The following is a 15,093-nucleotide window of genomic DNA, read 5'->3' as shown; positions in this document are numbered from 1 at the left end:
ATTCATACCAACTACATAATCAGATCTACCCACTTTACAATTGTCAACTTTTGTAACATCACGGTTGCTGTATTTGAGAATTAATTGTACATATGGTTATCTCAAACATACTTTCTAAAGAGTGTAATTCACTAATAGACCAGCATACCTGTTGTAAAACAAATCAGTTAATATTGCTATGTAAGAACCACTTCTTTATTTTCTTTCATTTCATTGGGTCATCCACTACTTTGCAATGCACACAATTTCTTAGAGAAGGTCAACATTAATTTTTTTGACATAACTAAAGTTACAACTTTCCTTGAGACAAAAGAAAGCTTTACTTTGAGTGCCCTTTTTAGGAACGAACCAGAAATTAATCTCTTTCACCTGCAACAGTTGGACCTAATTTATGAAACTATACGGCCTCCGAGTTGATAAGGAAATATACCTCACTTTAGAGGCAACCCTCCTTGCTCCAACTTTTGTGGAACAGTCCGATGATCTAGTCACTCATCCATATATGATCTTTTAAACATAACTTCATCAAATTATCTTTTCTATTGCATCCATGTTCGCATAGTATAAGTATTATTTACTACTCGTACTAATTTGACATTCATTACTAGTTGCTCTCGACTTGCAACTTGGTCTCACTTTAACTAATTTTGCTTATATATATATTGTCGCAGCTTATTTCAAACTGGATAATACACGCAAATGAATTGTGTGGAGAATTGTGCCATGCAAAAAAGTTTATTAATCTTATTGATTGGTTTTTGGACAATTATAAAACTGGATAAACTAATCGTTCATTCGTGCCACCCATGCACATTTTGGAAAAGTCTAACATTAAGAACAAACTCCTGGTAATATTTCCATTCAATTATGTTTTCAACATACTTTTCTTACAATATATATAACTGTTACTTTCTTACAGTTCTGTTCTTCCAACAGAAATTGCAGAAATGTGTTATGCCTTACCTGATAGATGAACAAGGTTTAATAAGGATTATTCTGGATCAACTTCACATGTATATGCACATCTTCTATGGATGACCATGTCATCATTAGTGGCTAGCACAGATGCTGAAGCTGAGCAAATTCAGAATTGGAGATAAGATGTTGTTCATCACACTCTAGGGTCGTACATGGGTTTTCATGTTTCTTACATGATTTCGAGGTTCAATTTAATTTTCTCTTATGATCTCCTAGGAATACCCGATTGTGTTTTATGGAACTGTGGGAACAAATGTGTATGTCCATTTTGTACTCTTGTACTACTGCTATTAGATCTCATTTTCAATGTTGTTTCATGATACAATACTCTTTGCAAATTTTCTTAGTTCTTAGAGTTATTGACTGCACTAATTTCCATATCAATGCCTAGATGTTGCAACTCGTTGAATATGACATGATCTTCACCACCTCCTAGAGAAGAAGGTTGGCTCACCCTACTCTTATGGTTTCCCAGTGGTAAAATTCGAGGAGACGACACCCCTTTGAGAATAATCTCCTTTATTGTCAAAAGTATTAATTTGGTGGTGCACTGTTCAAGCTTAATGGACATGCTTTCAAGTGGTTCGGGCACTAAAATCTCCTCCCAACCTAGTTCTACTATATCCAGTTGCCCCATCGCCATCTTCGGCCTTATAGACTTACGGTGCACATGGTCCGCTTGCATAGTTTGGATGACTTGGGCATGTGCCCAAGATGGAGCCATCCCAGGTATGATATGTGTAAGCTAGCATTTAGTTGTGACTTGTGATACAGAAGTGTGGTCTTGGTATCTATGTATCAAAAATGATGTAATAGGGTTGTAATAAGGGTACGTTGGTATGAACTATGAAGTGGCGAATCTCTTACTGTTAAATTTTTGATGGGGTGTGGACCTATGAGACCATCAGCGATGGATACTTAGCTACTCTACCATCCGGTATGTGTAGGACAACTAGGGCCTAGAGGGGATTCCACCCATTAATTATCAAAATCCTTCATTCCCTCCACCTTCAATTTTTGCTTGGTGTTCAAATAATAGGTCCGCACATCTCATGACATCTTGCCTTAATACTTTTGCAATATTTTCATCTCCTGAGGGGAGGTACATATCCTTCTTCAAGTAATCCCATGTTCAGTTCAATGAGGGGAGGTACATTTCCTTAGTAGTTCACCGTCAGAGTCAGAGCTGCGCTGCCTAGTATGGTTTGTGTGGAGTGTTGTGTTACAGCTATTAGGGCTTCTATTTTTCTTTTTGTCTTTGATCTTCGGATCCTATGGTCCTAGGACCTTCATCACCTTGTTGTTTTCCATTGCTTCCTGCTATTATCAATGAATGCCAGTGATGCTGGATCTTTCAAAAAAATGTGGGCCCACATGACATTGACGCGACATGGGCAAAGCCTGGTGTGATTGGTGGTGATGAACTCAGTGACATGTGGGGTGGAGGACCCACCTACCCGGTATTTTGCTTTGTTCTCTAAAAATGTAAACAAAACCTTTGTATATCTAGTTATTCAGTGGATTTCTTGCATATTTTTTTGCACTATTGTAACTTCATATATGTTATTTACAAAGGTTTCGATAACATTAGGATAGTTTTACTATATGTTATACATTAAATTAATTTATGCGCACTTATCGAAAGTGGCCTCATTTTGAACTATAGGTGTATCGAATGATCTTTGAAAATATAGAAAAAATATATTGAAGGATACACACACAGACACGCAATATGAGGTCATGTACTAGTAATGGACCAAATCAACTTTCTACTATGGTAGATTAAGCCAGAAGGTTTGCATGGTTTAAAAAATGATAAAATATCTAAATAATGTGAAACAAAACTAAAACTTGGCATTGTACCCTAATATAGACACATAACCCTATGATAAAAATTGGATGTCGATAACTGCCACATGTGTGGCAGGAAAGGAGACGCACCACACGTCTCTAATGCAAATAGATTACCACGTCATCGCATGCATGCATGCGAGAATCTTTTTGGATTTTTAGTTTTTAAAATGTTTTATCTCTTAAATGAAAAATCCGATTGAAGATCCGTTTTCACCATTAAATCCCTCGCGACGAGATCTTCAAAACTAGATATCATATCGATATATTTCGGCGAATTTTTTTTGTTAAAAGTTGCCATGTCTATTGGACATGAATTGCCATGATATTTACACTGAAGTTGCCATGATATGTTTCAACTATTTTCTTTTACATTTAAAAGTAAATTTTAACATATTATAAAATAGAGATTAAGAAACTAGACTTGCCATGCACCATAAACTAAAATTGCCATGATACATGCACTTAAAATTGCCATGGTTCAATAAAAAATATTTTCATGGTCAAAGTACTGGAATTGCCATCATCAAAAAACTAAAATTGCCATGATCTACAAACTAAAAATGCCACATGGCAACTTTAGTTTAAGCATTATGGCAACTATAGTGTAAACATCATGGCAACTTCTGGGCAAAAAAAAATCATCGAAACATATCAACATGGGGTCTAGTTTTGAAGATCTCGTCGAGACAAATTTAATGGTGAAAACAAATTTTTAGTTCGCCTTTTTATTTAGGAGATAAAACATTTTTAAGCCGAAAACCAAAAGATTTCTGCTGATGTCATCTATTCATACGTGGCAAAATGAGTGGTGATGGAGGCGTGTGGGCGATCTGCAAACGCCCACACGTGTGGGCGTTAGTTTTTCCGTAAAAATTTGATAAAGTATATAAAGTAATATAATAGGTTTTTCACTAAATGGATAATCTCCGTTGAAGTTTCATAAAATTCACCTCAAATATCCAATTTTGTACCACCCAAACGAATTTCATTATCTATTTTAGCTCTTTTCCACTTCAAACCTTTTCATTTCTATGTAATATTTTAGTAGAATTACCTCCAGCTATTTATGGCTAAAAAAGATAGAATGTCTAAATATTGTCTAAAGATTCTAAAAATGGATAAGTATTTCTTATACTGGTACAATATATCATGATAAAATCTTAGAGGAATACATGTAAGAGATATAATGAAGTGAAATGTCCTATAAAATCACATGCAAATATCCACACAACCCATTTGAAGTGATCATCTGAGCTCATTTTCACTTAAAATTTTGTGTTCGCGTGCTTTAACAATCATAATGACAAATTTGAATTAAAATCACCATTCATTATGCAATAATATATATTTAGATTTTTTTTCTATTATTAGAAAAAATAGATAATGAAAATAAAAGTTGTAAAAATACAAACTTGTCACGGTGTCCTAATATTATTACATGAGCTTGTCATAAAAATCTTACATGATTTCTCGAAGTTAGAGAAACACTTGCTTAGAAATGGCCCCTTTTGGCCTACTTATGCCACAATTTTGCAAAACTAACCAAAACTCAAGTCTCCAAAAATTCTTTAAAATTTCAGTAATTCTACATAGATGTATTTGACAAACTGGAAAACTTTCAGCTTAGTTGGCCAAGTAGTTTTGAACTTTGGGCAGATTTTGTTAATCCAGGCCAAATTTTGGCCATAAAACATTTTGAAAAAAAATCATATAATTATAAATAAACAAATAGCACAATCATTTAACTGTTTGGACGACATTTTTCACCAAAAGGAAACACAACACATCAGGTCCAGAATATTGTTAAACAGAATTACATTGCCACAACTACAAATTCCTACATTTGCAACTTCCTGTTGGTCCTACTATTCCTAAAGACTGCAAAAGAATAAAATGATGAAAGTAGCAGGGCCTTTTTTCTCTTGTTTGGCAGCATTGTACGACATGTGTGTGTCTCGGTGTTAACCTTGACCTTGTGTGGACAAAAACATTATTAGGGTAACATAGGGAGAACAATATTGAGATATGAAAATACCCATTGTATGCAAGGGAATACCTGAAATGGATGGCCAATTTTCATTGTAGATGCATGCAATCGGGATATACAATATTTGGTTTGCGTACAATACACCCGAAGCATTTCTTGGCCACTCTTTTCAGTAATGTACTCAAACCCTCTACTATAGGTATAAGTTGTAAGTGCATATCTACAATCTCGCACGGAATTAAAGATAGTCCTAGTCTTCATATCAGGGTCGTCACTGTTCAAAGGAGATCATAGACCTATCCTCTTCTGCTTGCCGCAGCCTCTGCCTTGTCCTCGGCCTCCTCATCCTCATGAGTCGCCTAGCCAGCTGTAGCCACATGTGGATATGTTTTCTCATCATTAATGACACACTCTATGAAGGAAATATGCCCTAGAGGCAATAATAAAGTTGTTATTTTATATTTCCTCATTCATGATAAAGGTTTATTATTAATGCTAGAATTGTATTGATTGGAAACTTAAATACATAAACAAATACCGTGTCCCTAGTAAGCCTCTACTAGACTAACTCGTTGATCAAAGATGGTTAAGATTTCCTAACCATAGACATGTGTTATCATTTGATAATGGGATCACATCATTAGGAGAATGATGTGATGGACAAGACCCATCTGTTAGCTTAGCATATTGATCGTTCAATTTATTGATATTGGTTTCTTCATGTCAAATACATATTCCTTCGACTATGAGATTATGCAAATCCCGGATAACGAAGGAATACCTTGTGTTCTATCAAATGTCACAACGTAACTGGATGATCATAAAGATACTCTATAGGTATCTCCGAACGTGCATGTTGAGTTAGCATAGATCGAGATTAGGATTTATCACTCCGAGTATCGGAGAGGTATCTTTGGGCCCTGTCGGCAATACACATCATAAGCTTGCAAAAAAATGACTAAGGAGTTAGTTACGATGTGATGTATTACAGAACGAGTAAAGAGACTTGCCGGTAATGAGATTGAACTAGGCATGAAGATACCGACGATCGAATCTCGAGCAAGTAACATACCTATGGACAAAGGGAATTACGTATGTTGTCATAACGGTTCAACCAATAAAGATCTTCGTAGAATATTGTCGGTGTTCTGGGAACGGGGGTCCCCAGACTTGCCTGCCTGCGGCCTGCGGCATGGCTCAAAGGGAGGCGGCCCATCTTCACCAACACAAACCCAAGACCCTCACGAGGGGCCAAGCCTCGCGGGGTGGATGACGTGGAGCTTCCTCAGGCACGGCCTCGTCAGGCTGGCTCACGAGGAGACGGAGAGATCAAGGCAGGGTACCTCACGAGGTGCCCGTGACGCAAGCCATGACGACCGAGGGCGCCAGGCGGGTGCCAGCCCGCGCAGTGTCCACCTTCCCTCTTTGGTGCAAGGGGGCAAGTGCAGCCGCGGAGTACCGAGCCATCAGGCAAAGGTTGCCATTTCGGTGCAACGAGACCAAGACCAGGAGGACTACGAGACTGAGGTCACCGTGGAGCCCAAGACGGCGTCATCACCAGAGCTTTGCGCAGGAGAAGACTACTTTTATCAGGGTAGCTTGTACTAGCTGCCCCCCTTCAAATTAGCCTGCCATTGTTGGCTCCCTTCCCGCTCGATATCTGGGAAGAGTACCAGGGCCTCTATAAATAGGATCAGCCACCCGCAAGACACAAGGATATACACGGACGACGGAGGGACGACGAAGACCACGGACATACACAAAGAGAGAGGACAGACGGAGAGAGAGAGAGAAAGGTGACTGAGCTCCTCCCAGCAGTTCATCGCCCCAGCCAAGAACAGACCCTCGCGAGGCTGTTCTTCCTTGTATTGTTCATCATCATCAGCCTAAGAGGCAATCCACCACACCACACACTGGAGTAGGGTATTACACCACAACGGTGGCCCGAACCAGTATAACCCCCGCGTCTCTTGTGTTGTTCTTGCCATAGTTTAGATCCTAGCAAGGCGGAGGGGTGCAGGTAGGTAGGAGGCGAAATCTCCGCGCGCACCCCAGTGTTCGAACCTCAAGGGTCTGCCGGAACCCGAAATCCGACATTTGGCGCGCCAGGTAGGGGTGCGCCGGGATTCGTCTTCCACCACCCCGTTCTCCTCCGACCATCACGCCCATGTTCGACGCTCGTCGGGCCCGCGCCGAGCGCCGAGCCGTGCTCGCTTCCCACGTCGCCCAGACGGCCCCTGTCGGCGGGCGCCCTCGCCGTTCCCCGTCACCTGCCGCCACCGACCCGGCGGGGGACGAGCGGCAAGCATCGTCCCAGCATCCGTCCGTGCGGCAAGACGGCCGCACCGCAACTCCCTCGCTCACCCAGTTGGTTCTTCGTCTCGCGCGCTCCGTGCGCCCATGGAGGCTCGAGCTGCACTCATCGCGGCGAACGAGCTCCTGCGCTACTGCCCCGTCGACGACGTCTACGAAGAATGGATCGACCGCGTCGCCGAGCTCGTCCGCGCTGCAGGGGGCTCTCCTGCGGCGTCCGTTCCGCTGCACCGCACCCCGCGCCGCGCGGGCAATGAAGCTCCGGCGGCGCCCCGACTGCCTCCTCGGCGCCATGGATCCAAGGTGCGTGGCCCCTGGGCGGAACCCGCTCCGTCAGGCGCCAGCGCAGCAAGAGCAGAGCTGTCAAGAAGTCCCTCGCCCGCAAGAAGCTGCCAGGGCGCTCCCTGCTCCAGCATGTCGCGACCATGCTCCTGCTCCCGCGCGTCAAGACCTCGCGCTGTTCCCAGCTGCAGCGCGTGGGGATACCCAAGACCAAGCTCCCCGGCATCCAAGACCTCCCGTGGCCACAGCAGGCTGCCGCGCCTTCACCGCCGAGCTACGCAGCGTCGCTGGCCCGGCAAGTTCAAGCCGGACTTGCCTCCTCGCTACGACAGCACGGCTGACCCTGCGGAGTTCCTCCAGCTCTACGAGCTGGGCATCGAAGCTGCCAACGGAGACGAGAAGGTCATGGCGAACTGGTTCCCCATGGCACTCAAGGACGGGGCCCGCACCTGGATCCTGAACCTGGCTCCAGGCACAATCTCCTCCTGGGACGAGATGCGCACCCGCTTCATTGCCAACTTCCAAGGCACTCGCGACCGGCCACCCGCCGTAAGCGACATGCGCCGCATCAAGCAACAGCCCGGGGAGACCCTGCAGAAGTACATCCAGCGCTTCAACAACACACGCCTCAAGATTCCCAAGGTGACCGAGGAGGCCATCATCTCGGCCTTCTCCGATGGCGTGCGCGACGTCAAGATGAAGGAGGAGCTGGCGATGCATGAAGACCTGTGCACCTCCTTGGAGCTGTTCAACCTGGCAACCAAGTGCGCCAGGGCCGAGGAAGGGCATCTCTCCCTCCTTGAGCTGCCTGCCGCAGACCCAGAAGAGAAGAAGCCCAAGGCCAAGGATGTGAAGCGCAAGGGGGCTGCCGTGATCGCGGCAGAACCAGACACCAAGCGAGGCAGAGATCAGCCCGAACCTTCCAAGGGCGGCCGGTACTGTGTGTACCACGACCTTCACACCCACAACACCAATGAATGTCAAGAGCTCCGAGCCGTGCGAGAAGGAAGGATCGGCCGCCGCCCTGACCGCAGTGACCAGGGCTACGGCCGAGGAGGAGGAAGGAACGCAGGACGCTGGGAAGACCGTGGCCTGCGCCAAGGGTGGCGCGACCAACCTCGCGAGGATCGCTGGCAAGACCCGCCTCGCGAGGGAGGCTGGAGAGATCAGCCTCGCGAGGGGGACTGGAGGGATCAACCTCGCGAGGATCGCCCGCAAGGTAACGCAGGCCTCCCACCACTGCCGCCGCAGCCAAGAAGAAATGAAGACCGCCACCAGGATGAGGGGGCTGGGGGCTTCCAGGAGCCGCGCGCGATCGCCTACATCCTGGGCGGGGCACGAGCCCCAGCCTCTCAGCGCATCTTCAAGTAGTTCGCCCGCGAAGTGAACGCAGTCCTCCCCAGGCTCGAAGCCACGCGCCCTCTCAGGTGGTCGGCGTGCGCCATCACGTTCAGCTCAGCAGATTAGCTCAAGTGTGCGGCTACAGCCGGAGTCCTCCCGATGCTTTGTTCCCCAATCATCAGCAACGTGGTGGTCACCAAGACCCTCATCGATGGCGGGGCAGGGCTCAACGTCCTGTCCGTGGAAACATTCAACAACCTCCAAGTGCCCTACAGCCAACTTCAGCCAACCAAGCCTTTCTCCGGTATCACCGACGGCTCCACGGTCCCGATTGGGCAGGTCCGCCTCCCTGTCACCTTCGGGGCACGCGACAACTACCGCACCGAGCTCATCGACTTCGACGTCGCTCACATTCGCCTGCCGTACAACGCCATCCTTGGGTACCCAGCGCTGGCCAAGTTCATGGCCATAACTCACCACGGCTACAACGTCCTCAAGATGCTAGGAAGCGGCGGAGTCATCACGGTGCCTTGTGAAGAGAAGGACGCAGTGTGTTCCCTGGAACGAGCCTTTCAGGCCGCGTCACTGGAAGACCCGGATCGTGGAAGCAGGAGGCCTCCCGAGGCAGCCCCTAAGAAGAAGAAGACATCGTCCGGCCCGACCACTCAGGAGACAGGCCCCTCTGGGCCCGCGCCTGCCCAGGGGGAGCCTCCTTCCATCGCATAGGAAAGCGTGCCCGGCGCCCTCCTCAGGCAGGGCTCGGGGGCTCTCCTCTGGAGGGCCACCGACCTAGCTAGGGTCACGAGGGAGGCGCTTGGGCACCACATGGAGGCGTGTTTCGAAGCACGTTTCCCTCAGGAAGGAGCAAGGCAAGGAGATCCAGACCCTCAGGAGTTCGTCAGCAAGGCCATTCAGGAGCTACAGGAGTCAAGGGTCATGAAAGGCGGCCGCCGCCTACCAGCAGTGGCCCCCCATCCAGGCGAGGATGGTGGGCTGCGCATCTGCATCGACATACCAGGGCTCAACCGAGTCGTCTCTCTGGAGCGCCTCTGGCCCTCGCGAGTGGGGCGCTGCGGAGGCCCACCCCACAGCTACGTTCGCATGCCTTACGGCTTGCCGAGCGTGGCTGACGCGTACCAGCGCCTCATGAGGGGCATCACGGAGGCGCGAGAGGCCAGGCGTTCCGCTGCCCTGGCAGGGATGGAGATGGCCCGCGAGGAGCCGCCAGCGCCTCCGGAGCCTCCTGAGGCCCCTGGGCCTGGGGGCTCGTGAGGATCGGCTCCCGCAGCCCACCGAGCCTGCTACATCAACGCTCCTTCGTCCTCAACATCATCAGGTGACATCTTTCGAGTTTTATTCCCAGCTGGGAGTGCCCCCCCAGGGCTGCATTATTCCCAGGCCGCGTGGGTCCGTCCCTGCGGCGTGTATCCGCTTTTTCATTCCATGTTGTTAGCTTACCTTGTTGGGGGCGCCCCTCAGGCTGCATGATCCCCAAGCCGCTCGGGCCAGGCCCAGTGGCATGTATCCCATTTGCGTTTATTTCCGATTATGCGTTAGACCCACCATGCTTGATTATTTGATGCCGGTCCACGGCACCTCTTCTTCTCCATGCCGACCACTTGCACGTTAAAGGGGGGGGGGTACCTGAGCATCGCGACTCAGGGCTCTTACTGGCTCTCCAGCCCTCACCCTCTGGCCTTGTCCATGGCATCGTGACCTGGCATACCAGCGACGACTGAGACCAGCTCGAGGGCCGGGACTCGAGGACGTAGAGTGCTGACATCTAACCAAATTTGCAGGAACGCATCACAAGATAAGGCCTAGTGCCAGGCGCAACCCGCCTAGAGGTAGGGCCCCGTGAGTCCCGCGCTGGCTCACGGGTGCCCAGATACACCTCGCCAGGCCCTACCGTGCCAGCCACGTGTCAGGGCGGGGCTGTACACGCCCCGGGGGCTCCTCCCGGAGGGGGGGCCCCTCCCACGTACCAGTGGAAGCACCATGCTCCGCGCTGGCTGACGACACTACCGAGGAGCGGCTATGCCCGTACACATACGGTAGCACTATGCTCCGCGCTGGTGATAAACAACTGAGGGTGGCCCCCGGGCCGCATCAACCTCAGGGAGCCCAGAGCTCAGTGTCTAGCCTCATCGTAACGCCTCCCCTCGGGAGTGCCGCGCGAGGGGGCTGGGCACGGGGGCTGCGCCTGGGTCACACCCAGACGCACGCCGCCTAGCCAGGTCCCCCCGGGCCTGGTTCGTCGCGCGTCTCTCCCCGAGCGGAGCCAAGGTATGAAGGCCGTTTGAGCGTCAAGGGGTACTCCTGAGCATCGCGACTCAGGAGCCTAACTGGTCACGTAGCCCCTCACTCCGTGGCCCCGTCCTGGTTTCCGGTCGGGACCATCGCTGGGTGAGGCACGCGCCCGGCCGGGCTCTGCAGACGTAGAACGGTAGATCCACCCGCATCACACCTCCCAACTTGCTGTTCGTGCGCCAAGGGGGACTCCTGAGCATCGCGACTCAGGAGCCTAACTTGTCACGTGGCCCCTCACTCCTTGGCCCCGTCCTGGTTTCCGGTTGGGACCAACGCTGGGTGAGGCATGCGCGGGGCCGGTCTCTGCCGGCGTAGAACATAAGCAAGTAGGAAGGAAAGGCGCAAACTTCAAGGAATTCAAAAGCAAATATTACAGTCCACACTGTTATCTCAATGCCAAACGCAAGTTTAAACGCCTCCCTGAGGCATGATACATGTGCAGGAATTAAAAGCAGGACAGGAGCCGTGACGGAGTCACTTGTCGGCGATGGAGCAGCGCGGATCGGGCACGCCTCACGGGGCAATGGAGTCGGTAGCGCCTTGCTTTGGCTTGGTGCTGAAGGCCCGGAACTTCCCCAGCAGGGCCTCTGCGCGACCCTTCACGGCCTCGGCAGCGACAGCGGCACGCTCGCCGCTCACTGGCTCCAGCAGGCTGTCGAGGTCGACACCGGGATCGCGAAGGTAGATGTGGGTGAGGACATTCGTTAGTGCTGCAGAAGATAGGACACGTGCCTCAGCCTCGGCCGTGGGGCCAAGGCCAAGGGCGACATCTTCAAGAGCGTGAACCAGGAAGGGAAGCAGCTTGGCGGGGCCGTCCTCGGCGCCAGCCAGTGGGCTCTCCAGGCCGCTGTCGTAAAGCATTCTCAGTGAGGAGCGAGCCTTCGCCTCCATCTCCGTGAAGGCCACGCGGTCCTCGGCAAGAACCAGGGCCTCGTCGTCCAGCTTGGCCTTCCTCGCCCCCAACTCCTGCTCCAGCGCGCCTAGGCGGTCGCGGCGTTTCTTGAGCTTGACCTCCCTCTCCTCGAGAGCCGCCTCGCGAGCCTTCACACCTTCTTCCTGCTCTTGGCGAAGGCGGACCTCGTTCGCGAGCTGGTCCCACAAATCTTGCAGCTCGCCCTCCAGCGCCTTGCAACGCCCATGGATGTCGACCACCTCCCCCAGGGCTGCGTCACGGGCAGCCTTCGCCTCAAGGACGGCCTGCTTCTCCTCATCGCATGCCGTCGAGGCCTAGACCAGCGCCGCCCGAATCAAAGCGTCGGAGCGAACCCATCCTGAAGCCAGCTCCAAGCGCCCGGCCACCAAGCGGGGGTCGGCGCCAAGAAGATCCTGCCACAGTCGGTCCAGCTCAGCAACAGCACGATCCAGAATGACAGAAGGAGTCGGAGAGACAGCAGCCGGTGGAGTAGGAGGAGAAGGCGACAACGCGGCCGCATCATCCTGAGGCGGAGTCTGCCGCGCCCCGACAGCTGTGGTGGCGGCGGCAGGCGAGAGCACCTCGGGAGCCACCTGGGCCGTGGGGGCTGAGCTCGCCCCAGCCGGCTCAGCCAGGCCTCGCGAGGACGACCGGGCAGGAGAAGCCTGTGCGTCGCGGTCACCCTCCTTCGCAGGCAGAGGCGCTGCCACGGATGGAATCTCGGGAGCCCCCTTCGGCTTCTTTGCTGCGGGCTCCAGCCTATCCAAGAGATGCGGATGTCAAGCCTCAGAAGCAGAGCAAGAGATGAAGACAGGAATCGAATGCTTACGGGTCATCGCCAGCGAGCTCAAGCGGCCTCCGGCCAAATTTGAAGCCTGAAAGCCGGCTGGAAGGGTCAACCTCGGGAAGCTTGGAGGCGGAAGGTGCATCTGCGGTCCGCCCTGGGGCCGGGGCTGACCCTCGGGAGATCAGCCCGGTCCTGTCCTTCTTCGGGATCGGGGGTGAGCTCCCGCCGTCCTGCTTGTCATCGTCTTCATCGTCATCCTCGTCGTCATCGCTCGGAGAGAGGCGGAGAACGCGGGACCTGCGCCGGGGGAGGGGAGCCCTCGACTCTCCGTCAGTCGCCTCGGAGTCACGCCCTTTTCCCCGCTTCCCTCCTTCCTCCTCTTCGCTGGAGTCGTCGGAGGGCACGTCCACCAGTTCCTCGGGAGTTTCCATGGGCACGGGCCCATCCCCGTTGCTGACGGGCATGGACTCCACTACCTGCTCCCAGTCGTCGCGGAGGAACAAGGGCGTAGGAGCGCCCGCCGACCTCGCCACATTGCCCCCGACCAGAGATTGGAGGACAGCAGCAAGATCTCCGTCGGCTAAGGCCGCGGGGCTCGGACGGGGCCTCCACATCGGAAGCGAGTACTGCCGAAGCGGAGCCAGCTGGTGCTCCAGGAATTCCCTCAGCAGCGACGCGCCGGTCAGCTTCGCCGCCGCCATATTGGCCGGCCTCAGATCCGCGTCCATCTTCTCCAACATCAGCTTCACGCGGGGGTCTGTGAGCTCCGCTCGACCCCAATTGCTGGAGCTCGTGGGCTGCTCCATTGGCAAGATTAGCCGAGGGTGGATGCGCCCAGCATCCACCAAGACCCACTTGCTCCTAAAGCCCTCAGTCCTTTTCCCGGGGTTCGAAATGGCAATTGCGCCACCGTACGCGACGAAGCTCGCGCACGCGGAAGTAGTACCACGAGAGGTCCGGAGGTAGAAGTAGTGGCGCAGTAAGGCCACTGAGGGCTGCACCCCTACATGAGCCTCGCAGTAATAGGTGAAGATTGCCAGGAGAAGGACGGAGTTGGGGTGGAGATGCAGGGCTTGCAGCTTATAGTGGCGAAGGACAGAGAAGAAGAACTCGGAGAAGGGAGGCACCAGGCCAACAGCAATGGCACTTACGAAGAGCGGATAGAAGGTGCTCCCTTGACCCTCAGGGGTGGCGGAGCCGGCTTTAAACACCTTCGCCCCGTTTACGCCCCGCGCCGTCGCCATCCGGCGCAACCGGGCAAGGCTCGCCTCCGACACATTCGGCGGGTCCTGGGCGGACGAGTACCAAGCTACGGTCGGGGGCTGGCGAGGCGCCATGGCTTCCTAGGTCACACGGTCGGAGCGGATCTGGAAATTTTGGAGGAAGGAAGGAGAGGCGCAAGAAAGGGGATCTGAGTAGCAACCGGGGAAAGCAAGGAGCAAAGCCTAGGTGGGAGCCGCTACTTAATCAACTTGCGCGGTTGCTAAGGCGCCCACGTCCAATCAACCGCCACGCGGTGCCCAAGGCCGCAGACTGTTAGGGCCCGCGGCGCTTCGCTCTTTCCCTTCCGCCTCCCTGCACGGCCAAGTCCGGGCGCGCCTTGGGCCCGGGGGCTACTGTCGGTGTTCTGGGAACGGGGGTCCCCAGACTTGCCTGCCTGTGGCCTGCGGCCTGCGGCGTGGCTCAAAGGGAGGCCCAGCGTGGCCCATCTTCACCAACACAAACCCAAGACCCTCGCGAGGGGCCAAGCCTCACGGGGCGGACGACGCGGAGCTTCCTCAGGCACGGCCTCGTTAGGCTGGCTCACGAGGAGGCGGAGAGATCAAGGCGGGGTACCTCACGAGGTGCCCGTGACGCAAGCCATGACGACCGAGGGTGCCAGGCGGGTGCCAGCCCGCACAATGTCCTCCTTCCCTCTTTGGTGCAAGGGGGACAAGCGCAGCCGCGGAGTACCGAGGCATCAGGCAAAGGTTGCCATTTCGGTGCAACGAGACCAAGACCAGGAGGACTACGAGACTGAGGTCACCGTGGAGCCCAAGACAGCGTCATCACCAGAGCTTTGTGCAGGCGAAGACTACTTTTGTCAGGGTAGCTTGTACTAGCTGTCCCCCTTCAAATTAGCCCGCCATTGTTGGCTCCCTTTCCGCTCGATATTTGGGAAGAGGACCAGGGCCTCTATAAATAGGATCAGCCACCCGCAAGACACAAGGATATACACGGACGACGGAGGGACGACGACGATCATGGACAAACACAAAGAGAGAGGACAAACGGAGAGAGAGAGATAGAGAGAAAGGTGACTGAGCTCCTCCCAGTAGTTCATCGTCC

Source organism: Triticum urartu, chromosome 2A (assembly GCF_056163025.1).
Source record: "Triticum urartu cultivar PI428250 chromosome 2A, HENAU_Tu73, whole genome shotgun sequence".
In the NCBI taxonomy this organism is placed as follows: Eukaryota; Viridiplantae; Streptophyta; class Magnoliopsida; order Poales; family Poaceae; genus Triticum; species Triticum urartu.
Note: the sequence above shows the minus strand (reverse complement) of the source record.